The sequence below is a fragment of the Macadamia integrifolia genome, chromosome 9 (genome assembly GCF_013358625.1).
Source record: "Macadamia integrifolia cultivar HAES 741 chromosome 9, SCU_Mint_v3, whole genome shotgun sequence".
NCBI classification, from domain to species: Eukaryota; Viridiplantae; Streptophyta; class Magnoliopsida; order Proteales; family Proteaceae; genus Macadamia; species Macadamia integrifolia.
The window spans coordinates 23,033,999-23,043,265 of NC_056565.1; the positions used below are offsets into that span (position 1 = coordinate 23,033,999).

The 9,267-nt window shown below is 33.5% G+C and overlaps 1 long non-coding RNA gene across 1 annotated transcript; it reads left to right on the plus strand.

Moving 5' to 3' along the window:
* Positions 1-5,033: 5,033 nt before the first annotated feature.
* LOC122088558 lies at positions 5,034-8,898 on the plus strand. The gene is made up of 2 exons (XR_006143095.1): positions 5,034-5,458; positions 8,480-8,898. It is a non-coding gene; the product is annotated as an uncharacterized LOC122088558 (long non-coding RNA).
* The last annotated feature ends 369 nt before the right edge of the window (positions 8,899-9,267 follow it).

Here is a 9,267-nt window from a genome sequence, read left to right on the forward strand (position 1 = left end):
CACCCACAGAAAAAGATGCTCAGTCCGGTGCATGACCCTTTTTTGTTTATATTTTATAACAACTCAGGAATAAACCATAAATTAATAAACTTCATTCTTACCCAAAATTGTAAAATTCAGTGATGAAAATCGAAAAGTTTACTTTAGATCTACGAGCAGTGAACACCATAATTCTGCAATAGGAAAAGTTTCCCGGACTGATTTTTATGTATCAAATCATAATTGATTCTGAAAAACCATGAATATTAGTTTTAAATTCTATCATATCAGTTCCCATATCTGAGGTTGCCACTTGATCAATCATGTTGAGGTTGAAATTGAATAACGATTAATGTAGCAACATTAATTCATGTTACTCTTCCAAATCAAAGATGGGGTTACATAAAATCAGAATATATATTTAATATTTGGTTAATTAAGATCCTTGCCTCTAGTATCAAAGAATAACCTAAACCCCCAGATAGACTACTGAGGTGTCATGTCATGTAAATTTTATGTTAGAAGTATAAATAGATTACACTAACTGCCCATTGAATATTTAATACATAAAAATCAAAGATAGAAAAAACATATCCAACTTGAGTGATAAGATATCAGAAGATCCAGAGATGTATGATATGTATTTTTTATGAGGTAAGAGGAATCCCTTAACCAAAGGCTATCATTGCATTTCCATGGGTGTGGTTCTTATGGACCCTTGTTAGTAATCTTCGTAGGCCTTTGTGTTGGCCCTTATGATGGGTTATTCTACATAGCCTATGTGCCCTTGAACTAACATATAATAAAAAATAAAAAATTGTAGTATTTGGGTGCATAGCTTCCAATTGAAATTTACAACTTCACGTTTCAAGGGTGAAACATAAATCTCAAGCATTACATTTTAAAACTGCACTAGTGAAGAAAGAGCTTATTAGATGTTTATGGTCATCAAATAAAATTCTGTCAATAATATATAACTTTTTTTTTATTGAATCTTTTGTTCCTCATATTAAGAGAGATTCATCACTTGTGAGTTATAACAAATTGGTGGACGGTAAAAAGAGTATTTCAAACCTTTATCAATAAGGAATAAGAGTAATAAGAAAATTATTAACATAACAAGGGTCTGTTATTTATCTAAACATAACAAGACATCAAGTACCCTCTTAAAATCACAGTAAATGAGCAACTGAAAATAAATTTTGGGGTAAATTAAGTAAAATCAAATTTCATTTCAAAATTTTGTAATAAAAATAAAAAAAAATAAAAACTCATAATATTTCGTAATAAAGGTTAAATCGTCATTGACCACAACTAATCTTCCTCAAAATCATCTCCTCAAGCATTTCCCTCCTTTATGCCACTGTGAAAGCTCCCGGAGGTAGCTTTTCCACCCTCCCTCCTCTCTATCCCTCGCCAAATTTCCTCTCTAGCATCTTTTTCGTCGCCAATTTTGGAAGCTCCCAGAGATAATCTCTCCTCCCTCCCCCGCCAAATTTCTGAGTATTTTTGTTTTATTTTGCAGGCTTTGTTCTTTGCACGTTATTAACCACCGGATGGGGCGGGAAGTCCATTGCATCACTTACGATTCACCGCCGCTCAACCTTGGACCCTTTAAGACCCACTGCCGCCCTCCTGGCTGTGAGCTTTGTGGAGCATTTCTCTCTTGCCGATCTAATACGATTCAGGTGAATCTACAGCACATATACCGATCGCTCCCCCGTTCCTCCTCGGAAAGCTCCTCCCTCCCCCACATGGAGACCGATCGATCCCGAATTTGGATAAATTGCTCCTTCAATCAAATCCTGCAGGAAACCATTCTCATTTTCACCACGCAAAGAGCCATCCGTGGATTTCCAAGCCCAAAAAAGAATGTCAGCATATGCTTCTAGCATGGACTTCCTCCCAAAAGGAATCTGAGACCGAATAATTGCCAAAGCTTCTTTCATAAGTTAGCCACTCAATCCGAACGTAAAAGCAGCAAAACGCATTCCATCCTGTGTCTTCAAATACAGGTGTGATAATGCAACGAACCAGCAGAAGCTTCAGGTCCTCGATACCCTCGTCCTCAAAATCTAACAAAGTGAATGCCTCCCGGAGGACATAAACGCGACGTACATCAACATTCTTCCCCAAATCAAATGATCTCGCCAGCAGAACTGGAAGAGATTGTCTAATTACGGTTTCTCTATCAGGAAATTCCTCCTTCCACCATTCCTCACACAAACTAGCAATGCTCAACAGCAGATTTTGATTCTTTTCGAATAGAATAAGGTTATCATGCAGTGCTCGAGCAGTAGGTAAGAGACTTGGGAGAGAAAATATTTTCTTCGGGTGTGAAATACAGAGAATCATAATGTGAGTCTCCATCTGCAGCACATGGATCGAGACCGAACACACCAGTAGCCATTTCTCTCTTTTTCTCGAACTTTAAATCTTGGAATGTTTTTCCACGTGTAAGGTGAGAGAGCCGAGAGGGTGAGTACTCTGTCCTTCTCCACTTCTCTGATAGTCTCACCAACTTAAAAATCCCAGCCAAATCGCCAACGTAGGCGATGAACCTATGGGGGACACCCATCATCGTCATTCTAATGATTATCTTAAGGTTGTTGTAAAAGCGGAGAGCCACTTCAAGGAACACTTAATTGTATTGAAAAGACAGAATTGCCACTTAATTATTACATTACAAGAATTCTAACAAAATGAAACTGAAATGTCTAAATTACCCCACTTAATTGATCTTCCAATAGTACAATAACGACCCTTTATTTGTTGTGTATTTGTCTTTTCACATTTTTGTTATTTTTCCAAACTAACTTACCTTTGTTACGTTAATAACAACCCATAATTAAATTATAGCAGTGGGAGAAAGGAAAACCTCCTTTTAATTTTTTTTTTAATTAAAAATAAATTTAAAAGGAAAATGGCCACAAAATTTTAAAGCTACAAAGAAACTAATCGGTTGAAACCTAAACAAGGCCCAAAACAGAATAATACAATAATATTTAGTTTCTAATCAACTCAATAATTTTGAAACAAAAAACAAATAGATATTCATTGAACCATTTGATAACTTGACACCAATAAATCAAGAGGATGAGGACTCATCACCGATGGTCTCATCTAAGAAATTAAAATAAGGATCAACTTAATGTTGGTGGCGATGGAAGCAATTTAATTCGAAATCTCATATAAAATTTATAGGCAGAAGGATCTCGATGAATACATCACAATAGTTTAAGAGGGAATGCATAGATTACCTACATACACTGATGGCGTATTTCTCCAAATGAATACAACACTAAGTCATAATCACCAAAACTTGGACTTTCTCCAATGACCAAATTCTAGATGTTGATTCACTTTAACATAGAAGATGTCTCTTGTTACCGCAAATGAGAAGACCAATCTCATTATAGATTTCTTCATTCTTTTTCTCTTTCGCTTAATTTCGTATTATTTTATATATTTTGGTCTTCTTTTACATTGATATGCTTATTCAATTATTTTGGCCTTAGTTAAAAATATATGTTACCAAACACATCACAGCGCTTATTTGGGTTCACATTGGGGTTACCCTTTCTCATCATTACAATGAATTCATCATAGTTGATCCGTCCATCCTATAGGCATTGGTAATATTTTTAACTATCAGTAATTTGATATATTCATTATCTATCCCTAACAACAGATGGTATGGGTGCATTATACCATTTTTAAACTACACATTTAAGATTTGAAAATCAAATGGTAATTCTTCATTGTCTAAGCAAAGACTGTTTTTTTTAAATAATCTGTTCTAATTTGGCGTACACTCAATGAATTAGAATTTAGAGGTCACAGCTTCCTAAGATGTTCCTAGGTGAAATGTAGAACTAAATCTGTATTATTTTATTTTCTGACTATATATTACTTACATTATCAGAATCAATTTCAGAAATAATTTTCTTTATGTCTTTGTTATCATTCATGTTAAACTCAAGGAGTGCTTCCTCCAGCTCTTCTGTTGTAATATACTTAAAAATTTTCAGAGATAGATAGTTTTATTCTTCTTATACTACTAATATCTATAATAGACCTCGCAACCATGGAATATAATTAATGACAAGAGTGTTTGGAACATAAATTGGACACGAAAAATATTTGAAATGATTATTCAAATATAATTTATTTAAAGGAGGAGGTTAGGTGTTTGTCAACTCACCTGAAATCAACGACTCAACCAATAGAAGGAATAAGATAGGATAAGAGAGATAGAGGAGACCTTTCCAAGGAGAAGGGGAAAAAGATAGATACAAAGATGGGTGTACCACAAGCACATAGCACAGCCACTATTTTTTCTTTATTTAATAATAAAATAAAATAATTTTGTAAACTTGTTACAAAACGACTACAAAGGCCTTGGATTTGGCTCAATCAGAATCCGACAACTCTCTCTTTGATATTTTCCCTATATACAAGCAGTGACAACCCTATTAAGCATCACTCTCATTGCTATTTACATTGTGTACATTGAGCGAATAATGTGTAGTTAGTTCTTTCGGTAGACATCAACTATTAACTCATCACAAGTGTATAAAACACAAATACAACCATAAATGCCTCTAAGGTACAAAAGTAGTAATTGCTAGAGATTCTCGTTGCTAACAATAAATTGGCAGTGAATAATTTAAAAATCGCAAAGGATCAATTATCAACACAATAAGTGTCTTTATTTATATTTTGGTTTAATCTCTATTGAACGAATATACAATATAGTAACCCTAGAACAGATTTTTCCAAGGTTGTCCATAATTGTAAATAAGTAACAGTACAAATGGATAGTTACATAAAATATAACAATTATAACAAGTACATAATATAAAATACAAGTAATTAATTTAATCCAATTAAATTAGGTTTGATGGACATACATCAATATGAAAAATATCCAACACTTAAATGGCGACTTCAAACTCTACGCCCTTTTTTATTTCCTTAAATGGCCTAGGACAATCTAAAAAATTCTAAAAGCTTAAAAAACTAATAATTAGACTAGAAAACTAAAAAATTATCTAAGCAAACTATTTTCTTTGGCCCTGTTTGTTTAGAAGGGATTTGATGGGTGAGATTTCTGACAGTTTTTCCACAAAATGTGTAAAATATGGGTAGTTTAGATGCAAGGGGTGGGAGAACCATGAGATAATTGTCAGGGACACAAAAATCCTGTCGGAGTAGCAACCCCTTCTATTTCTCAGTCCCACCAAATTGGTGGAGTTCTTGTGGGAAAGAAGAGGGAAAGACAATCTTGCTGGAGGCTCTGCCTCTTCTTCTTCAGTTCAGTTTCTTCTCACCTAGCAGAGGCAAGAAGGCTACGACCTTGGTGAAAGAACAAATCGAGGTTTTCATTTCTTGTGGAAAAGACGATCTTGGTGCAAGACGATGTCTCCAATGGCTCTGCCTCTTCTTCTTCAACTTAGGTTCTTCTCTCCCAGCAAAGGTAAAAATGCTACAATCTTGGTAGAAGAACAAAGGGATGGAAGAAAATGTTGCTTCTAACACTCCTTTAGTTTGTTTTGAAGTAAGACCTAAAAGGATTTTCATTTTTTAGAGCTGACTCCTCCATCTCCAGAGAATAGAGATCTTAGCGATTGAATGGACTTCCTTCAAGTTTCTCAGTTGTAGTACAGAAATTAGGTTTAGGATGATCTATAAAATTGGGTGAGAGAGAAGTGGGGTTAGATTTTTCCATCACCGTCATTTCCATTTCACAGTGGTCATCGCTATTGTTGTTATTCTTTCACAATTCAAGAGTTGGAAAAACATGAGATCATATTGGATTTGACAAGATTTTTTTGGGAAGGATTAAAATTCGTGTTTTGGTTTGCAACATAAGATGAATATATAAATGTTTGTTATCAAATGCTTATATGCATATACATTTTATACCTGAATGTTATAGATATTAATGGCAATGGTAGGTTGATGGTACTGTGTCAAGTCAAGTTTAACCTTTACAGTTTAAACTCTGGGTAACATTTTAAGACATTGAGCTGAACAAGCTTTGCTATCTTCCTTAATAATTAGATTTAGGCATTTACTTACTATGTTGTGGGACAAGCTGATGTGGCATTCACCATTTGTAATGCATTAGACATTGTAGTGTTATGAGTTACATTGTCAAAAGAAATTAATTACTATTTTTTTTTTTTGGAGACTTTCTACAGTTGTTAGATAGTATTGAAGGGAGAAATGAGATGTTTTAAGTTTGGGCCTCGTCTTTATTAATTTTTATTGGAATTCTTGTTGCCTTTATAGCCACAAATTAGTGTAACTTTTCAAGTCTGGTGCAACTTACCTTCTTGTATTACTGTTAGTTTTCTGATTATGTGCTTTGTCCCTGTGGTTTTCCTCCATAAAGTTAATTGTATCATTTTTCCTGAACTTTTCGTTGGTTACTTTTATTTTTTATTTATCTGGTTAGGGTCTAAAGTCAGTGCTCTGTGGTATGTCTCATCTATTCCAATACCTTAATAAGTTTGAGATTCAAGCAATAAATTTCTCTTTTTCTTTTATTTAGGTCCTCCTACCCATTCTCTATTTATAGTATCATGACAAATTCAAAAATTATGCAATCAAGTCATTTAAGATTTTACCATTCTTCTTGTGGAAGATTCATGGCTTTCAAACCAACTGGTTAAGTGTACAGAAAAGGGAGGAATGGAGGGAAGCATCATTCTGTGACAGGATTTCTATTTTAAAATGTCTAGTTCAACAAGGAATCAATTACAAGTTTATTTATTAAACTGAAGATTTTATTGGTTTATAAAAGGCTCAATAATGGTAACTCTGATCTTTTAATCCTCCAAGTATATTCTACAGGAAAAGGGACCTGCAAGGTGGATTTCCAACCAGAGAAATAACAGGAAAAATGATAGGGACTAATGAATAAAATAGAAGATAATAAGATAAGATTAAAAATCAGACAATTTAGAGTAGATGAACTAGAGGAGAAAATTAATAACTAAGGGAAGATCTAATTGTCCTGAAAACCTAGTCGAGTGAGATTTTTTATGAGGATTGTCGAATGGTATAATATTACATAAATCGTAATTTAGAAAGAAAGGCCAATAGTAAAGTCCTAGTGCTAAAGGAAGGTCAGAGCAGAGATGAGAGAACTAAGATGATAATAAATTCAGGTTTCAGATTTAGAACAATTAAAATATGACAGCAGAGAATTTCTCACAAAATTCCAGATCAATCTTAACAGAATTGAAAGAGAAATTAGTAATATGAGCAAACTGGAATTGACACCAAAAATAGGGGTACCATAAGTTAGTTAGAAGAGTAGAAAACTAACCTGGGTTCAGGAAGAAACAAAATAAAAGAAACTGTTAGAAATATAAACACAAACAGAGAAATAATATTCTAACTCTTTTCCTAATATTTATAGGAAATCAATTATGATTCAATCACTCAACAGACAAAACATAAGATCAAAAATCCCACTTTAAACCTCTATGATCAGACTTGAGTAATTGACTAACTTTTCATTAGCTATGAAAAACAAGGTAAATTAACCCCTTCTCTTTTTTCCCAGTGTTGCATCAGTTAAGCATCCATATAAGTTGCTAACTGGAGTTAATTCAGATTCTTAAATTTAATTCATAGTAAATAAAAGAGACCATTCAATTTTAAATAATATATTAAGCTTTTGACATTTATTTATTACACCTAAGTGGATGGGGGATTGCAAGTTGTTACACCTTACTATTATTGTTTGTGACTAGAATTGCTCAATGCAAAAAAGCACCCATTTCTTCAGATACCTGCTTGTGTGAGTTACTAATGGCCTTCATGGTAGGTATCTATCACTAATCTAATAGAAAATTTTTCCTCTGTGAAAATGATTTTGAAAATTCCTGCTTGTTTAGTGTCCTGAATGTTGTATAACAATAGAATTTATTATGCTCAAAGATTTCATTTGCACCTTTGAGATGCTGCTTTCTCTAAATATGAAATTCCTTGTGGGAATGTTAATACTTTATCCACCTACTTTATTGTTTAAATATGGTTGTGAAAGAAACTATTTTAGTTAACTCAATTAGTTTGATATATGGAATTGTTTTCTTAAATAATAATGTATTTCCATTATTTAGATACAATGTTACAAACTAGGTTTGCTAATGATTGTCATAGGCCTTGCAACAAAGCTTCTTCTCCAAGATCTGTAATTTCAATTTTTTATCCTTTGATAGCATGTGATCAGAGCATAGCCAGAAAGCATAGAAAATCCTCAAGTTCCAGATCTTTTGGATTTTCATTTATTCTTCTTAGATTTTCAATCCAACTAAAGTTAATTTTCTATCATAACTGCCCAAGTATATAATACTAACAGGTCATAGAGTTCATTTGGGTACTTGGGTTAGTTTTCTATCATAACTGTCCAAATTTATAGTACTAACATGTCTAATGAAATGTCGTTACTTCAATAATTTGAGTTCAATGTTTGTTCCTTCAGATGTGAGATATGGATGCTGTTGTATATCAACAATGGAGAAGAACTATAGCAATAGTTGATTGTATGGTTGTTGTAGTAGCCATACTTGTTATATTGGATGATGATGATTACGACGAGGAGGAAGAAGAAGCACCGCCTAGAGATACCTACTTAACTCTAAGGACTTTTCTAGAAGACATTGAAATGAGCAATACGAAACGTTTTGACATGCTCCGAATAAACATAGATAGTTTTCATAGATTCACGTTCTTGTTCAAAGCATCTGGTAGGCTCCATGATACAACTCATCGTAGGGTTAAAGAACAACTGGCTATATTTTTACATACTATTATATTTGATGTTTGGAACCGCCTTACTAGAGGATATTGGAAGAAATCAAGAGAGACTATTAGTAGATATTTCAATATGGTTTTGGATTATGTTCTTGATATGCAAGATCAGTTTATTAATGGACAACCGTCTCAAGAGAAACATTCATTTATCAAAGATAGTGATAGATGGTGGTCGTACTTAAAGGTATGAAATCCATAAATAGAAAGTATGTTCTTACAACAAAATTTTAGACATATTTAAGTTGTTTTAATATATAATTGGTCCTTTAGGATTGTTTAGGTGCAATTAATGGGACACATGTTCTAGCCAAGGTACCTAAAGAGATTGAGGGTAGGTTTTGGGGCTGAAAGAAATGGTTATCACGAAATGTGTTGGCAGTTTGTGATTTTGATCTTAAGTTCACCATGATTTAGCTGGGTGAGAGGGGTCAGCTTCAGACTCGAGGATATTGGCTA